The sequence below is a fragment of the Notolabrus celidotus genome, chromosome 18, assembly GCF_009762535.1.
Source record: "Notolabrus celidotus isolate fNotCel1 chromosome 18, fNotCel1.pri, whole genome shotgun sequence".
NCBI classification, from domain to species: domain Eukaryota; kingdom Metazoa; phylum Chordata; class Actinopteri; order Labriformes; family Labridae; genus Notolabrus; species Notolabrus celidotus.
The window spans coordinates 26,841,719-26,861,355 of NC_048289.1; the positions used below are offsets into that span (position 1 = coordinate 26,841,719).

Below are 19,637 nucleotides of genomic sequence, written 5' to 3' on the forward strand. Positions count from 1 at the left end.
TTAAAAATGACGTTGTTGGGCTTTAGAGGAGCCGCTGAAATCTTAATTCATGTAGTCGGCATGCTGACAACATCATATTCAAACATTGACACATCTGATTTAAGCACACTGAGCATTGCTTCAAATACGATCCTTTCAACATTAAAATATCTTCTGAAAGAGAGTGAGTGAGTGAGTGAGTGAGTGAGTGAGAGGGTGAGAGAGCTCAGACAGCGAAGAGCTGTTACCAAGTGGCAAACTCCGGTCTTAAAATATAAAGCCAATGCCGAAGTGCTGAAAACTGCAGTTCTTCAAGCGTCCACTTGAGGCTGGCTGCAGAAACACCAGAAACCACATATACACCCATTCAAAATAGACGATCTTCACAGCAGAAATAAACATGTTTACAGCCTGGTTCAAAAAACTGTTTAGGTCTGAGTAGCTAATTTCTCTATCGGCACAACTCTGTATTTTCGAAGGGCATGGCTGACTTGATTGACAGGCAGGCACCCTGTAGCTGTTAGCGAAAAGGCTTAAGGCCGGCCTCTTTACCTCAAACTAGCTTGGACAGAGTTAGGTTGTGTTCAGCATTTCCAATATGCCACATCCACTGACCATTGGCTTTAAAACAGCGCATCAGAAACAGATGGGTGACGTCACGGATACTACGTCCATTTATTATACAGTCTTTGGCCTTTACGCATAGTAGTGGAGGGAAAAGAACCAAATACACCTACCAAAAACAAACATCTGGGGTTGTCTTCTTTTGTGTCTTGAAACCAGCTACTATCCTCAACTACCAATCACAATCATCTAGAGCAGGGGTTCCCAAACTTTTCAGACCACGACCCCCAAAATTTAAGTGCCAAAGACTTGTGACCCCCACTGTCACTCCAAGTGGTTCAATGTTGCTTCTTACTATAATTACTTCATACTTCAAAAATAGTTTACCTAAATGCACATATGGCTGTGTTTCCTGTGCTGCTGTGAATTAACCTGCTGCTACTGATCCTTTTGTTAATGAACTGTTAGCTAACCCTAACCCTAACTTTAGGAGTCATCCGGCAACAAAGAAAGGCAGACAACTAAGGAAATGTACTTATTTGCAGGGTCCCAACCCACACTTTGGGAACCCCTGATGTAGGTGATAAATTACAGCTGCTGTGCATCCGACCAGTACATAATGGGTTCCCAAACTTTCCAGGTCGCAACCCCCAAAATAAAGCGGCCAAAGACTCATAACCCCCACTATCCCTCGATGTAATTAAATGTTGCTTCATACTTCATTTAGCTAGTCTGCAGAAAATTAGCCTAGCTACAAGCACATGTGGCTGTGTCTCCTTTGCTGTTATGAATTAACCTACTGGTGCTTCTGTCTATATATTTACAACAATGGGTAAAATACGCTATTTTAAATTACTTTTTTTTAAAAATTAGATTCTGGAAGACTTCTCGTGACCCCCTTTAGTGTCTCGGGAGCCCCTGATTTAGAGTAACAGGTAAGACTATATTTGTCATGGTTGGAAAAATGAGGAGGACTTAAGATGCAGATTAAAATAAAAGGTTCTAATAAACAAAAACTTACTTAAATCAAAGTCCACAGAAGAAAACACAAAGGTTTCACGGGATGCAGGATAGGAAGGTAATGTCACAGGGAACACGACAACATATATAATGAACCGACACAGAAGGGAGAAACTACAGAGACTATACACACACACACACACACACACACACACACACTGGATAACGAGTAACGAGACACAGGTGAGAACAACGAGGCACAGGTGTAGACAATCAAGAAGGAGGGAAAAGACAGGAAGTAAACCAGACACACAGGGAGCAGTTACAACAAAATACAACAGGAAACAGGATAGACTAGAAACACACTCAAGGATCACTGAACATGATCAATACAGAAAAGAAACAGGGATGAAACACAAGGTAAATCTATAAAATAAAACAAGAAATCAAAGACAGAATGGAAAAAAGAAAATACAAAACAAAGGTGAGATGACGGCGCAGTATTGTTACAGCTCTGTTGCAGACTCAGAATATAAAAAAGGGCTTGTGACAGAGGAACATTAATTTTCTCTTGGATATTTACCAGAGAGTCAGAAATGGCTTAATGGATGCAAAAGTAAATGCCACGGTGAGCAGTGATGGACATATGATACCTTGGGGGGGCTGGTGCAGTGGTTTAGCTCTATGGCCACACAGTGAGACAGGCGCTGGTTTGAATGCCAGCTCCAGCTTCCTCCCACAGTGCAAAGGCCTGCTCATTAGGGTTTACTGGTTACTCTCAATTGCTCATATGTATGAAAGTCAAATAGAGTGGTTGTTTGTCTTGTTATGTTTGAACGTTGATTATCGAGTGACCCTGGACTTCCACCAGATCCGTGTCAGGTCAGTCTCTGATACGCTGTTTTTTCCTGCGTTAATTACTGCATTAATTAATATCCTCCTCCTCTCTTCATCCATGTTGTCTTTATGGTCCTCTGAAAACCTCTGACCTGTTGACTCCAGGCCTGGCTCCGCTCATCATGACGGTTTGTTGTTGTAGTTTAGTGAAACACGATCTGGTGATAACATAGGGTGTTTTATTCTGAAAATCAACCGGATGTTTTCATTTTGTTTTGGTGCCTGACTTCCTGTCCTGCTCGATCTACTCTGTTGAGGTTCAAGGTTCAAAGGTTTTTATTGTCAATTTTTACTGTATATACGAGACATACAGCTGTTTCTCTCTTCCAGCTTTTTAATATCTAAAATTTTAATATAAAATACAATAAAATATAATAAAATACAGTTTTATAAAAACAGCCTATGTACACAGTGCAGGTAGTGCAGTGCCAGTTTAAAAATGGACAATGAAAATGAAAAAAGATAACAGTGCAAATGATATTAAGGTGCAGACAGTATTCAAGATAATATGCAAATAATAATGTGTTGAGAGTGATGCGTCGTGCTCTGGCATCCGGCAAAAATAGAAGTCTTGCGTATCTGATCTGGAGGGCTCCGGAGACGTAGCCGGAACGCAATGGAGAGGATCCAGTGGAAGTTAAACCATTTACTAGAATAAAAACCTATCAACTCCAGTGCCGTGGATCAGCTGGAATTTGTCAGTGAGTTGTACAGGGTGAGCCTTTTCTCTCACCTGATCCCTAACGGTTTTAGTGATATAGATATAGACATGGATTTAAGATGAATATTTGAAAAACAGAAAAAAGGAGGAGATTTTCATCTGACTTAGTGGCTCATAACTGGCGTATCTGCACATTCTACATCGTGTGAACCAGACGACATGAGACATGTCAAGCAAGGTCATCAGGATTTGGGTTTTGGGTTCCTTTGCAAGGGGAGACAGAGCCGTGAGTGCATTTAGCTGTGAAAATGAAGTGTTAAGTGTCACTTTGAGACTAAGCATGAGACTTCAAAGGCCGATAAAGCTGAGTTAATCAGAAGGACAATGTCAAAGAGAAACTCGGCGTACCTCGGGCTACAGAGGGCAACTATAAAGTGTCGAGTACATTACCAAACGTGGGAAAACCACTCCTAGGCTGAAAAAACAGAGGAGACTTTCCTCGACAGAAGAGAGGGTTTTGTTTGATGGACTGCCAAATAAAAACAGCATCATGATGAGGTAAAGATCTAAAGATACACAACGATTAAAAATCAGGGAACAGGGATCACACGACCTGTTGTAGTTTTGATTAATATAAGCTTCACAAAAACCTGGTTTTGTGTCTCTGACGGAGTAAATAAGAGACAGAATCCTGCAGAAAAACAGGCTTCCATTTCTTCTTTCATTATTATTCAGTAGATACTGTAACACAAGCTGCACCACGCTCTTATCTCAGACGCTCCAACAGTTGCCTGAATTACTAGCCTAGTTAGTTTCACTCTTGCAGAGCGCACTGCAGAGAAAATGCATTTAGCTTTGCTCGGCGCTGCATGTTTATTCATCTCGCCTCGTGCAGCTTCCCTTTATATTTGCCCCTTGGTGTGTCGTTTGGGGCAGAGGTGGTTGGGAGTATTTTTAGACAGACTCAGAGGGGACTCTCTGTTCTGACTGCTAACACAATGAACTCTCATGCCTGAACAAGGACATATTTCAGTGACTGGAGGCTAAGCAGCAGACCACTCCTGTACCTTTAAAAAACAAGCTACTGTTTGAAGAAAGCCACTCACTGAAACCGGACCACGTGCTGCGTATGGACTCCATCAACAAAGCCATTTGTTTCTCATATCTGGAGGGAATACTGGGAAATCCTTAAGAGGTTTTTAATGCAATTTGAGGACAATCTCAGAAAGGATATTCAGCATTTACACACAAACACAGGATCTTTAAAAAGCTCTGTTAGATAAAGTCTCTTACATTAGAATAAGTGGCTCATTGCTGTAAAGCTGCAGTCACAGTCTGAGGACAAACCCATGCAGCTGCAAACATTGTGGTCATGAATCTGTCTGTGGTAGAACTCAGAGAACAGAGTACACTTTTTTGTGCACTTTCCTTTTTGAGTTTTCACAAGTGTGCGTGGCCTGCGTAAAACCATCTCACAATAGTGTGGCTTAAAGGAGTCTTTAAAAATAGCCTGCATGCCGTGCCACGTAGCATTACAGGGCTCCAGAGTGACAGTACACAGAGCAAAGACCACTTCACTTAGCTTTGATTCATTTAATCCAATTTGTTGCTTGTGGGCACTGTATTCAGTTTGTTTGGTAAAGCACAGTAAGTGTGTTTTGCTTCTTTGGAAACATTTCATGCTTTTTTGTGCTCAAAAAATATAAAAGGACATTTCTGGAAAGGAGAGTCTTAAAGCTGTGCTCTTGTGGCCTTTTGATTTGCAAATATTCAGCCACTTTGGGAGGTTAAGCAGCAGAAATGTTTGAATGTACTTACATTTATACAGATTAGATTTATCTATAGGATGCTGATTTTTTTTGCAGTTTTGTTTAAGCTTTTTTTTTAAATCCTGACAAATCATAGATACTGCAAACACATGAAATATTTAAGTTAAAGCCTTTTGAAATAGAAGTTATAATCTTCCTTTTGTTAGGATTTTTTCGTGCTTTTATTGAGATAATTAGACTCTTGATACAACATGAAACTGGGAAGAGAGCAAGGAAGACATGCTTCAAAGGGCTACAAGTTTGAGGACTGTAGCTTCTGTTTATGGGCTAAACTGGCAACTCGGTCACTAGAAACTTAAGCTTCTGAAACGATGTGAAGGGTTGGCTTTGTAAGATCTGAATTTCTATTTCTAACACTCACTTTAATATTCATGATGCGAGTGTCACTGTAAATCTAAAAATAGAAAGCAATCTGAATGGAGTCTGTACTTCCATTAGGGTCAGTGTTAGGGGCTGTGTCCATTTACAGCATTTTATGCAACCTCAATTTCAGAGCACTTCTCCCGAGCGCTTTACTGTCGCCGGGTAATGTCCTATTTTGTTGATGTATTCTGTTATGACCGAGCAGCAACATCCGGTCTCAAATTATGAAGCCCATGTGGAAGTGTTATAAACTGCAATTCACTGAGCACCCACTAGAAGCTGGCTGCAGAAACACCGGAAACTACATAGACACCAATTTGAAAAAGACTATCTTTGCAGCAATAATAAACATGTTTATAGCCTGGTTCAAAATACGGCTTGGGTCTATGTGGCTAATTTCTCTATCGGCACACACTGTACAGGGGGTGACATTTTTTCTAACGCGTCAGTTCAGAAGATATTAGGATTACAAGTTTTTCCCATTTAAAGACATGACTGAATTTATTGACAGGTGGGAACACAGCTGTTGGCCAGGAGGCTCAAACTCCACCTTTTTACCTCACACTAAGTTTGGTTGAGTTCACAATTTCCAATATGGCTCCTGCCGACAATTGGCTTCAAAACAGTGCCCAGGAACAGATTGGGTGACGTCACGGATACTACGTCCATTATTTATAGTCTATAATTGCTCATAGCTCCAGAACTTGATTGTGTGCCCTTAAAAGATGAATATGATGAGTCTCTTCTCTGTATACACCTCTGCTTCTGTTGTTGACAGAGTTGATATCAGAAGTCACGCCTCTTCTTGATTTTGACTGGTCAGTGATGGAGATATGGCATTGACGTGTGTTTCCAAATGTTGAACTTTTGTTGGCTCAGAGTGTTGCAACAGAAAACTGAAAACAGCCGATGCAGAGGGTGTTTTGTGCTACAGACACTGAGCACTGAACTTGCTTAGCTGCATCAATTTTGTTTAGAAAATGGGAACTGCCAGAGGAAAAAATGCTGTTAGTGGACACAGGCCCTAATCCTGTGGTAATGATACAAATGTAGAAGATTAAGAAGGATGTTACAACACAGTTAAGAGAAACTGAGGCGGTTAAAGAACAAGATGAAGAAGATACAAAATACGTAATTAAATATTTGAAGAAAACAATGATGATACAAAATCTAATCCAAGTGCAAGAGATGCGTCTGTTACACAGGGCATACAAATGCAATTTCCTGACAACTGGATAGACGCTTAGACAGTTCTTGTGAAAACATTTAAACACTGAAATAAACCAAATCATCAGTTTCACAGACATGTGCAAATAAAAACTAAAGCAATAACGTACCACATCTAAATCCCATCAACAAGAAAAACCACAGCAGGGAATGAAATCTCTCTTCATCCTGGTAAACTCACTTTCTGGAAATGATAAACAATAAACTCTCTATCCTCCGTATAAAATCTGAGAGTTATCCAGACAGTGTTTTGACAGGAGACACTCTAAAAGGATTAAAGAAGCCTTAACAGGTTTTGCATTACTCTGAGGGCAGAATCACATTTTTCTCAGTCAGAAAAATTCATAATACATCAGATAACCTGAGCCAAGGAATGTGGAACAGAGCAAGTGTAAGAGAAACCTGCTGAGTCTTTGGCTATGATGACGCTTAATCATGAGATAATTATCTGATATAAAGATAATGATGGAGCCTGAGCACACCCTGCTGACAATTGATGAGAAAATAAAGTCATTCATTTATAGAACACGTGGATCAACTGTGAATAATTCAAACTGTGGAGGGGAACAACCTGAGTCAGCTCACTCTGCTTTACCACAATGTCAACTGGCGGGTCACTGACTTTGAGCCGGTCCTCCTGACTTATCCAAACATTATTACTACATCTTCTGAAACTGAAAGTTCAGACAGTAGATGACAACTTCACAAGAGGTTCAATGTGTATCCTCCTTCCTTAAATCCTGAATAATGATTTACTATGTGTTTGTTGTACTTTCTTAAAACAAAGGCATCATTGAAAAGTCCTCTCCCAGACTCACAACAATGCTACTTTTCATAAAACCCTCTTCTCCTTCACTCCTACACTCATCGTCAAACCCTGTTTTAGCACACAAAGCCAGCAGAAGCCGCTCTGTTATCAACAACGTGTCCACTATGTTCTACAGACACAGACATCTCTGGCAAATTATAATGAAGTTAACCCGTTAATGGCACTTCACATCACAGAGCAGAGGCCCATCTCCCACCACTCATTGAGCACCGTAAACAGAGGAACAGAGCAGCTATTTAGATATGACAGAGCACATAGTGTTTCATTGACAACTTCACGCCCGCACACGGATCACTTTACAAAGCTTTGGTAGCAGCAGGGTCAATGTTCAAGCATTTAGTAGGTGACGTGTGGTAACCCTATTTGTCTTGTGTCGAGCCTTTTATAGCACACAGTAACAATGCACAGCCTTCAGCCCGGAGGGAAAAGTCCCTGATGATCTGCTAACAGTGACACCAGACGTCGTGAAAGGGGCGGACAAGGACGACGGTGGAAACACAGAAAAACTATTCAACAATGTGTGGGAATTAAACAGCTGCATGTTTACAATTTCACAGAAGAGACCACATTCTGAAAACATGACTTTAAATGTTGTATTTATTGACCGAATAGAAAGACAGATGTAGCGTGTTAGAGCCAGAGAGTTATTCAAATATGTGTGAACTATTTACATCATTTTTGTGGAGATAAGAGACATAATCATTGGCAATGGTTAGCACTATTCTTTTGAATATATTTGATATTCTCACTTAAATGTCGTTCTATGTCTGTAAAGCTGGTCAGGGTATCTGTGCCTTTAATCGTCCTGCTGTAGTTAATTGGTGCTGCTGTTGGGCGCAGCTGATTAGAGCAAATTGACCACTGAGCAAGTGCTCTGGAATGAGTGCTTTAGAGCAGGGGTTCCCAAAGTGTGGGTCGCGACCACCTGGGGGGTCATGAGATGTCTTCTAGAATGTTTTTTTTTCTTAATTATCTAAAAATAGTACATTTTATCCATTATAGTATAATATATGGACAAAATAGTAGCTAAACTTGAAATAAAACCTTGAAATTAGAAAACATAATGAGTTTTCTGCATTTCTTTTTGCCAGATGACTCCTAAGTTTAGGTTTAGTGAACAGTTAATTATCAAAAGCATCAGTAGCAGTAGGTTAATTCATAACGGCATAGGAAAAACAGCCACATGCTCATATAAGTAGGCTGATTTTCTGCAGACCAGCTAAATGAAGCCACATTAAATTACTTTGAGGGACAGTGGGAGTCACAAGACTTTGGAACCAATATTTTGGGGGTTGCGGGCTGAAAAGTTTGGGAACCCCTGCTTTAGAGGAGCAACAGATTTTCTGACAGTAGCTTTTGCTTAGTTTTTTTTTTTATAGTTTTGTAGCTTTTTAGGGAAGTAAAAGTATTTTCTTTAGTAAACCAGTTAATAGAGACGTGATTTTTGTTTGTTAGCTGTCGTTATTTTTAATAAATTCTCAGTTTGTTTCATTTTATACGCCATCCGTTTAAATATAAAGAAGGATGTTGCGCCTCCACCCTCTCCCAGTGCACAAAAGTGAAGCCAAAGTACCCCTGACTACTGATGTCTTACACTAGTGGCGCTCTTTTTAAGATTGAGTCCACACAATAGAGATGCCTAACCAAAATACACATTTAAATTAACAAGTGGATCAAGAATATTATAATTAAGTAATTTTGCCCTTTTCTGAGTGAACTGTTGACATTAATCACTGGGCGATTAATCAAACAGTTTCTTAAATAAAAAAATTCTGCTAGCTAGCGAGATAATTAAGAAGCTGCATGTAATCATTACGATCCAGTTGTGTTAGCAAATAAATAATGAAAGAAAATGTGTGTGTAATGAATATTAATCTAAAAGATGTACTTGTCGATGCAACTAGTTCACCTAGCTCTTCATCACAAACATGGGGGATGCTGTCCGTTCTTTTCTCTATTTCCCTGTTATGCAATCATGCTATTGTTGTAACCTATGCCTACTATGATAACTCCAAATAATGCTAAGATCATCTGATTAAGCAGCTATCTAACATTTTTTAATCTGTCTATCCATACTGCCATCATAGTCAGCGTGCGGCTGCAGACGCCGAGTTAAACATTGCAGTATTGGCGGCTGTGCAAGATGACGCTGCACAAAAATACGTCCTTGGATTTATCAATACAGTTTTTGGTCGTATCATACAACCCACATTTAAGACTTTTTAAAAGTAGTGGCCTCTAGTGGACATAATAATCATGACAGAAGCTAATGCAGAAGTCAGATTAACAGGTGTAAAGAGTGAGATCAAGACCTTTATGGGAATACTACTTATGTTATGTGACTATAACTTTGCACTGACTAAGAACTTGCACTTTACGTACATCACTAATGTCATGAAAGTTAAGTCAGTTGCTTGTTGTCAGATTCCCTCAGACTACTTGGCACCAATTTAGTGCTGACTGTAAATGAAGCTCCAATTTGAGGAAGGAAGGAAAAAAAGTGCATGAAAATGTGGTTAAAAGCGATCATGAGGTTAAAATAAGAGCACTTCTTCAATTTTGGAAATTATGTTTGACTCAGGATTCTGTTGCCTTTAAAATACTAAATAATTTCATCCCACATTGCAGTTTTAGTCAAATTATGCTGGCTTACTTTGCTCAAAGAACAAACATATTTTAGTCCAATCATTTGGTGCCTAAACCTAACCAACGTGCAACCTCTTCAGTACATGTAATATGTCTTGAAGGTGCACTGTAACTCTGTTGCTGGTTCCTCCAGCAGTCACATAATGTCATTATGGGACTCATCAGAAGTAGACCTGATCTGTCACTGAGGAACAAGGACAACATTTGGATGATGATCACTCTGGTGTGCACAGGAGGAGACAAAGACTTAGCCACTGGTGGGTGAAAAACTGCCTGCACTGCACACCAAACAAGCAGGGAGGGTAACTGAGGTCATTGGTTGCTTCTAACAACATTGCCAAGTGAAGGTTGTCTGTATCATAGCTGTTGTTCCAGCTACGAGACACAGCTTTCAAGCCTGATGAATACTCTGCCATTTATCTGCCTTCAGCAGCTGGGGCTGGCTCAAGCAGCTGCCTAATAGGCTAACAGGGATCTTCAGCTCCCTGGAGGAAACTTTGAGTGGCAGAATGATTGGATACAGCCGCATCGCCAATCTTTGTTATCTAACAGCCAAACCATCTTGGCAGAATCAGGTAATGTCATGTAATTTAAGCTGTAGCACACATAAAAAGATGCATGTTACACTTCCACTCGTCCAGAGAGAAGTGATTAACTTGATTTCATTAAAGCTGCAATGCAGCAGTAAGTTCAAAGACTCCAGTCGCAGCAGTAACTGCCAATATGAAATATATCAGAGCAAACTATGGGGAAATGGGAAGAAATGACTACCCACACATCCCAGACTCAGCAAGAAACGGCTGCTGCTCTCTGGCCACGTTCACACAAATACATCAATATGAGGAATGTGGTGTAAGTCGGCTTCTTTCAGGCCTTATTAGCTGCTGAAGATAATTTCTCAACACCACACCAGAGTTTAAAAACAGAAAGTGGCTTCTTAATACTATTTAAAGGAGTGTTTATAATAATGTTTGGTTGTTTTTTAAGAATTGAAGCTGTAGATTTCTGTCACACAGCAGAGCAGTCAGTGACCCTTAGAAATAAGGTTAATTGTCAGCATGCACAATATTGGATTTTTGCAGATATCTGATATGCCGATATTTTCAAACTCACTTTGTCTGATGCTGATACTGATACCAACACTAAGACATACACACCTTATTATTTCAATGAGCAGACCATTAGTGAGGAGCTTCTCTGTGTTACTAAAGATGAAGCTTTGCAGTTCAGGTAACACTACATCTGAGGTGCTAGGTCTAACGTAGTGAGGCTCCAAGTACATCATTAGCCTGTGGAAACCCCCCATCTTCCACCATGCTGTAAGGCCAGTTATAGAAAGCAATGAATTCAGTGACTTCTTTGGTGAGCTCCTTTACCTTTGTGTAGTCGCTGCTATATTTCTTAGCTTAGTTGAATGACTTAAGTAAAGGCTGCTGACAAGTTTTTGGCCCCTTTTGTGTTCCTTCTTTTCAGAAACTTTCATTGCAGTTCAGTGTTAAAGGAGTGTTGTTTTGCTCCTCCTCGCCTCACCTGTGCTTCACATACTGTTGCCATCACAATGGAATAATAATAATTGTATAGGCCGCACATATTGGCAGAAATGTTCCTATCTGCTGATACAGATATGCTGGTTATATCGTGCATCCCTTGTTATTTTATTGATGTCAGTGCACGGAGCTGCAATGACTAATCTGTTAATGGGAAAATGAATCAGCAAATGCTTTGAGAATCAAGGACATATTTTGGTGATTTGCAGAGGAGAAACATTTTCTTGTTTCAGCATTTTCATTAAATGTCAGAAGTCTTAGGTTTGAGTTTTTTCTTGGACACAAGAAGCTACTTTAAGATTTATGGCTCCAACGAGTTGTGAAGACCATTTACACCAGCTACTCAATTTTAAAGACGAAATCACTAATATTTAAACTGTAAAAGGAATGTGCAGATAAACACACGAATGTTAACCTTTAGTTTCAGCCCTTCTAATGACCTGGGCCCGTCCAGCCATTAGTGATGAAAACGGGCATTGATTAGCGGTATGCATGAGCCAGATTAACGCAACAACAAAGCATTCAATTTAATGGTGGTAGACCCCACCATTACAGGTGCTAACGGCAGGATTACCACACCTGTTAGGCTGTTTAAAGGATGGTGGACATCGTGCTTATGCATTACCGTTTAAGTCGAAAGACAACGGATCTTTATGGATCGAACGAATCCTTTGGAAAAGTATGACGATGTTGAAATATACAGCAATTTTAAATTTAGAGACACAACTTGGCATTACTATATTCTTGTAATAAAATGTCCATTTCTTCCGCTGAAAAGTATGTTTTTCTTGATCTTCTCTCAATCACACTGGTAGCCTACCTCTCACCATGTTTATTGTTGTTTATGCGTAGTAGGCATGCGCAATTTGATTTCATTGGACAGGGGTTTTCCAGGAGGTTCCCTGGACATATGATGTTTTGCACCAGCCTCGCTTTCATGGCGCAATTAGTTAATTGGCCAATTATTTGCAGTCGTGCATGCGGCTAACGCTACGGCCAAATTGACCGTTCTATAACAGTACGTAAAGACTAAAGGTCCTGTTTGTGTAATGGCTGGACGTTCATAAGGGCATTGAGCTTCATTTCTATGTAACGTAGGGAAACAGAGGTTTTAATGTGCTCTACAGAAATGGGACAAAGTTCAGAAAACAGCAGAAGAGAGCATAAATATCAGACACATATTCTCTTACCATCTGCACTTCTGGATTTAAACAGCACTTCTCATTTCAAACCTTGTTGATGTAATTGTTTCCACACTACCATATTAAACTGTGAGCGGCAACTCAACTGCGAGCGAACACATGCTTCTGCCAGAGAGACAAAACACAATGATATGAAAAGCAGGCAGACTGAAACTCAAGTTATTATATATTGATGCACTGCTCCCACTTATTGTTATGAAACTGTAACCAGGCCGACATATCATAATAGCCTGCCTTGTACATCGCAGGCGAAAACACTAAAACGCTTTGATCCCTCGCTGTGTTTTCTGTTGAGCTGCTGGATTCTTTTTTAAGGTGTATATCCATCTGCTTTGAAGAGAAACAGGCAACAACTTGTACAAGAAATACTTAACAGTCTCAGCAGCAGCTTTCTTACTGAACATTTTTAAAATCATTAACCCTTCCAATACAAAACACACATTTAAAAACCACTGCAGCACAGCCGCCATGGTTTTTGTTGGAAGCACTCTTCTGCAGTAATAAACCCACAGACAGATATATGAAGTGGGTTTTTTTTTTTCAAAAATAATCCCACAGAACTTCCTCTATTGTCTGAGACTGAACCACAGCAACTGAGGGCATGTTCCTGACACCAACATCAAATTTTTCATCTTGTCAAAGGCAGTGTTGGTACAAGTAGGTGAGAAACGCGGTCAAAATGCTCCCATCACAACTCAATAAATGCCACTGACTTCCAGCAGTAATGGAGACAAAAGGAAGCTAAGCAACAGCTCGACACAGCCGAGATGAAACAGCCCGGCTTACCTCCGGTTCCGCTCGCTAACTAGAAAGAATGAGGCGCGAAGAAGACGCCTTTTTCGCATCATTATTACATAATCAAAGGGCCACACAGAAATGAGGGACATGCCTGGGGAGAATCCGTCCCTCATTAAAGGAGTTCAGTGCACCGGCGTCTCCTCCAAATGAGGCAATTTCACAGAGTTTTACAGGCTACCAAGAATATCTTCATCCACAGATTTCTCAACGTGGTAAAGCGGCTGCTGTTGTCTTTGTCTCTGTAAGAGCTGAATGTTTTCTACTGGTACAAACTGCACTGTGTTATTGCTGTGCTTCCCTTGCCTTGCATTTCTAATATGACTGCCCTCCCACTCTTGGGGCTTGGAATTGAGTTACTGGCCAAGAAGGAAATAAATTATGATCAAAATATCAATTCTAATTCCCTTTACACTGCATTTTTTTCCCCCCTAAATGATGATCATGCTATTTATACTACAGACCACACACGTTTTCCAACAGTCTTTCCTGCTTTCTCCTGATTAAAACAGAGTAAAGAGTGGCATTTCCCTCAGCGCTCATGGGAGTGAATCAAAACATCCCTGAGGGTGACACCTTTATTCCCAGCACTGGGGCAATCTCACTCTCAGAGCTGTTACGACGCACAGAGTTGTCTGACTTGGTCATGGATGCATATCAAAAGAGCGGTTTTACCTCATTTAAAAACAGAACTTTTCTTCTGAAAGAGTTATAAAAACCCTCATGTGTATTTAGACATCTCTTAATTAAGTCCAGCCACTTCAAAGAGGTCTTATATATATATACATTTACTACAAGCATATGTTGAGTGAGACTGTGTTTAAAGAGCTGCTTGCATCACCACAACTTAAGAGGTTTGACTTTATCTCACTATAATAATCTACAATTTTCAAAAGGTTTTATTTGACTATGAAGTGCTGTAATTTGCCTCTCTTGTGTACTCACTTTCCCTCAACATAGTCTCGCCTGTTTATGATTTAATCAGTGAGTGTCTGCATTGTCATGGTCGACCTCAGCGACCCAAAGAATATGCACATGCTTTGACGCACCAGCGGTGGTATGAAATGTACAGAGTGAAAGCTGCGATTACTCAAGAGGTTATTTAGAGTTTCCATCCTGGGTAAAAACGTCCCATATCTGCATTGCATTATGTTCTATTAAAACTATTTCTCATAGTTGAACTGATGTTTCTGCCTCTTCTACCTCCCGTTCTCACAAATCCTTCCAACACCACAATAAAGATGATTTTTGTCCGTGCCCTCTGGAAACATGTTCTGATCTGCAGGATCACATTGTTTTGTCTGCGTTTCACATCACTGCAGAACAGTATATCAAGTTTGATGATCTTACAACAACAGCTTTTGGTTAGCTTGAGATCCAGAAAGACTTGGACAGGCTCAGGGTGGATCATAGTTTGTGTGTTTAAAAGACTACTTTGTTAAGATTATAAAACCTTCTTTGTCATGGTTGCAACAATGAAAGCATGTCAGGGAACAAACACGATTATGCTTAAAACAAAAGAGATTTGATTGCTGGTTAAAGCTGGGAACAAATACTGGAGGATGTAATGTTTATCCATCCTTCCACTAAACTGTTCTGGCACAGTTAATTTAAAACAGTAACACTGTTTTTCTTGTTCTTGTTTCTTGTTGGGCGGACAGTCTGCTCTGTAGAGTAACTCAGCGTTGGTGTAAACCATAGACTGTATAAATACTGGATGTAGTATCCGTGACGTCACCCATGTGTTTCTGAAGCGCTGTTTTGAAGCCAATTGTTGGCGGGTGCCATATTGGAAATGTTGAATTCCACCTAACTTCTGTAGAGCTAGTGTGAGGTAAAGAGGCGGGCTTTGAGCCTCCTAGCCAACAGCTACAGTGTTCCCGCTTGTCAGTCAAGTAAGGTGTGCCTCTCATAATGGAAAACACGTAATCTTAATATTTTGAAAACTGCTGCGTTATGAAAAAATTAACTCCCTGGACAGTGTGCGCCAATTGAGAAATGAACTATCCAGACTACACTCGTTTTTTGTACCAGGCTGTAAACATGTTCATTTCTGCTGCAAAGATCAGCTTTTTTGAATTGGTGCGTATGTGGTTTCCAGTACTTTCGGAGCCAGCCTCAAGAGAACACTTGAGAAACTGCAGTCTTTAAACACATCCCCATTGGCTTCAATACTCCTGGCCGGAGGTTGCCGCTTGGTGTAAACCCCTTTGAAAAGTCAAGGCACTTTCAAAGACTTAACTTGCTTAAAACAATGGACATGACAGCTCCCCCAAAATGAAACCAAAACAATCAGAGCTCCCCATAATAGGGATGGGACATGATTGTCCAAATGCTTGAATATTTGTCCACTTGTTAAAAATCAAAGAGTTAATGCGAATATTGTATCATTTTAATAGTACAATTTTCCATCATTTTCACCAGTGACTGGTTGTAATAAGGGATGGGCATTTCAAGCCAAAAACTAGGCACTGGTAAAAACAATGAAAAATTTTACTTTTAAAATGAGAAAATATTCAAAGTAACTATTCGATTATTAATAAGTGAAAAAATATTCGAAAATCAATGCCCGTCCCTAGTTGTAATACAGAATTCCCGCCAGACGGTGGCTATTAAGCGTTTTAAAGCTGTTTGCTAACCGAATTAAGTAACAGGAGGTGAAGAATGCTAACTGCATTAAATAGCAAAAGAAGACGAAAACATTTGTGACGGTCGCTGGAAATACGTGTGAAGTGGTGTGAGATTCAGAGACAGAGAAAATTGCAGCGACTGAGCATGGCTGTAAAATGTTCTGCGTCACAGAAACACTGACATAAACGTTGAGACGGACCGTACCAATGCCCGCTACTAGCAACACCTTGATTACGAATAATCGCTGAATACATGCCAGTGATTATCATATAGTATTTTGGCTTGAAATGCCCATCCCTACCAACTACAGGCTGGCTGCTTAACGGAGTCAACATTAACATCAAAAATGCACGTCAAATGAAGTTTTCTCAAACATGCTCTCTTTTATTCGTCGTTATTTGATGCTATAAAAAAGAAGTATAACATCATTGTTGACAAATGAGGCCTCAGCAGAGCCAGAGGAGGAACAGTGAGGAAACATAAACACTAGCTGCTACACCACGCAATTCTGCTACAGCAACATAATGAAGTCCCGCCCTCATCACGCCATTGAACTCAAACCATGTACCCAGTCCCAGTGTTTGATTCTATTTTGCATTGCAGGCACGGCTTGTAAACGCACAGCAGGAGCTTCACATACACACACAATGCTCTTTCTGCCATGCTGGCTTCCTACGCTACACATTGCAACTGTCTCCTCCCCTATAACGCCTCTGATGCTACCTCTGACAGCAGATCAGAGGCTGAAGACTTTGCCCCATATACAGAATGCCTCTGTGAGCTACATATTGCAGATGAGGGGTAACAGGGGTGTGAGTATCCCAACCTGAACTGGCAATATGTAAGAGCCTACAGACACTAGAGTCATTCAAATGTTAATAAATGTGTGTCCACATCAAGATTCTGGTCTGTGGGAGACTTCTCCAGCCTTGGGGATCTCTGTTCTATCAGTAACTAAGCACAAGTGGATGAGTTCAGTGAGGGAGTTTAAAGAGCCTTCTGTTGGTTTCGGTTTTGATTCATATCTTGTTTATACTGTACATTTTTAAGGACAGTATTTTCTGTTCCTTATAAATCCTTCACTCATTTTCAGCAGAATCTTTTAGTTTTGACCTTTGACCTGTCAGTGAGCGTGACAGGAGGGACTGTGTTGGCTCGGACTATGGAAAAAACAAGGCCCTGTCACCACCCCCCCTGAGCAGAGAGCGATAAGAGCTGAAAAGACAAAAAAAGTTTAGGGATGGTCGAGTGAAAAAGAAAAACACCATGATCTCATAATGGAAAACCTCCACACTGTGAACTCACAGATGTGTGTCAGCAGCGGGGTAGCAGGAGAAAGGCAGAACTAGCGCGTGTCATTGATGTGAGGAGAGAACGCTTTGAGGATGACTGTCTTTTATCTACGCCGAGCTGACAACCAAGAACTTGAATTACAAAAAAAAAAAGTACAGCGAGACAGCAGTCATCTCCAGCCTCATACAAAAACCATGAGTGCTGGAACCAAAATCTTACCAGTCTGCAGACCTATTTTTATGATAAATGCTTCATCACAGCAGTTCTCTGGCTGTCATGAAGGCATATCTCTCTCCAATGTAACACATCTTGTATGCTGTGCCCTAAAAATGACATTTCTCCAACTGCTCCTCGTCTAATCCTAACCACATACCTAAAATACAAAAACATCTACAACAACTTGCCGGGGTGTCACGTCTCAAAACATCCCATCCGAGGCAGACTTGGTTTCCACTGTAGATAAAGTGCTGATTTGTGATCATAGGGAAATAAGCATTTTCCCCTTCCAAACAACAGGCATTACCGAGATTAACAGCCTTTGTTGTAACATACTATTACCACATAAGTCCCCGTCGAGAAGGACCAGATGTCAGATAATAGGCTGTGCAGAGTGAGGTAGGTTCTGGCCTGAAGCCACTGAACAAGTAAGAACAGCTTCTTCAGTATAAACCCCTTTACTTTATGGATACCTTGTTGTCTGGGTGGGCAACCCCCCCTTTACACCTTGAGTTGAACATACGTTGCATACACAGGGTTGAATAAGCAGATATGAGACACCTCTTTGCATTGGCATTTAATATGAGACATCCAACATTTTATCTTGCTTTTATTTATTGTGGCTTTTTATTTGTATTTTTAACTATTTGTTTTTATTGATTGTGTTTTTAGGCTTGTACAGCACTTTGGTCAACGGCGGTTGTTTTAAAATGTGCCATTTGACTTGACTTGACCAATGATAACTTTCTATGTGAACACATGCATAAATAATTAGCTTAACATCCCTTCAACCTGTTAGATAAAGCAAAATGGGTTTAAAATCATCTGCATTTTTTTGTGCTAGACTCTGTTGTGTTTAAATTGTTTGTATGAAGGAATGCCACAACCAATAATCTGTGCAATGAAAAAGAAATCAAGTAGTAATGTGTATTGAAACAATAGTCATACAAATACATAACACATGTTGCATACACAGGGTCGAATAAGCAGATATGAGACACCTCTTTGCATTGGCATTTAATACTTGTTGAGTGAGACATCCAACATTTTATCTTGCTTATATTTATTGTGGCTTTTTTATTTGTATTTTTAACTATTTGTTTTTATTGATTGTGTTTAAGCTTGTACAGCACTTTGGTTAACGGCGGTAGTTTTAAAATGTGCTATATAAATAAAATTTGACTTGACAAATGATAACTTTCTATGTGAACACATGCATAAATAATTAACTTAACATCCCTTTAACCTGTTGGATAAAGCAACATGGGTTTAAAATCATCTGCCCTAGCTTGGATGGTGGAATATTATATGTCTTGGTCCGAATGGTTGACCACCGGTTGTTTCCGGTGGTCTTTATACTGTAAAGAGCGCGGTTATTGTTTTGTTTTGTTTTTGCTTTGTTTTGTCCCTTTTGTTAAAATGTGAAAAATCGATAAAAATCTAGAAATATAAAATTATCTGCATGTTTTTGTGTTAGACTGTGTTTAAATGGTTTGTATGAATGAATGCTACAACCAACAACCTGTGCAATTGAAAAAAAAATCAAGTAGTAATGTGTTGCTCTGTTCTGAAACAATAGTCATAAAAATACATAACACATGTTGCACACACAGGGTAGAATAAGCAGATATGAGACACCTCTTTGAATTGGCATTTAATATGTTGAGTTAGACATCCAACATTTTATTGATTGTGTTTTTAAGCTTGTACAGCACTTTGGTCAACAGCGGTTGTTTTAAAATGTGCAATATAAACAAAATTTGACTTGACAAATGATAACTTTCTATGTGAACACACGCATAAGTAATTAACTTAACATCCCTTCAACCTGTTAGATAAAGCAACATCGGTTTAAAATCATCTGCATGTTTTTGTGTCAGACTCTGTGTTTAAATGTTAATTATGAATGAACGCTACAACCCATAATCTGTGCAATTTAAATAAAAAATGAAGTAGTAATGTGTTGCTCTGTTCTGAAACAATAGTCATAAAAATACA

At 39.8% G+C, this 19,637-nt stretch overlaps 1 protein-coding gene across 4 annotated transcripts in view; it reads right to left on the minus strand.

The window, feature by feature from the left end:
• Window positions 1-19,637, minus strand: part of tanc2b (tetratricopeptide repeat, ankyrin repeat and coiled-coil containing 2b) — a 242,485-nt gene that overhangs the window by 209,439 nt on the left and 13,409 nt on the right. The window lies entirely within an intron of this gene.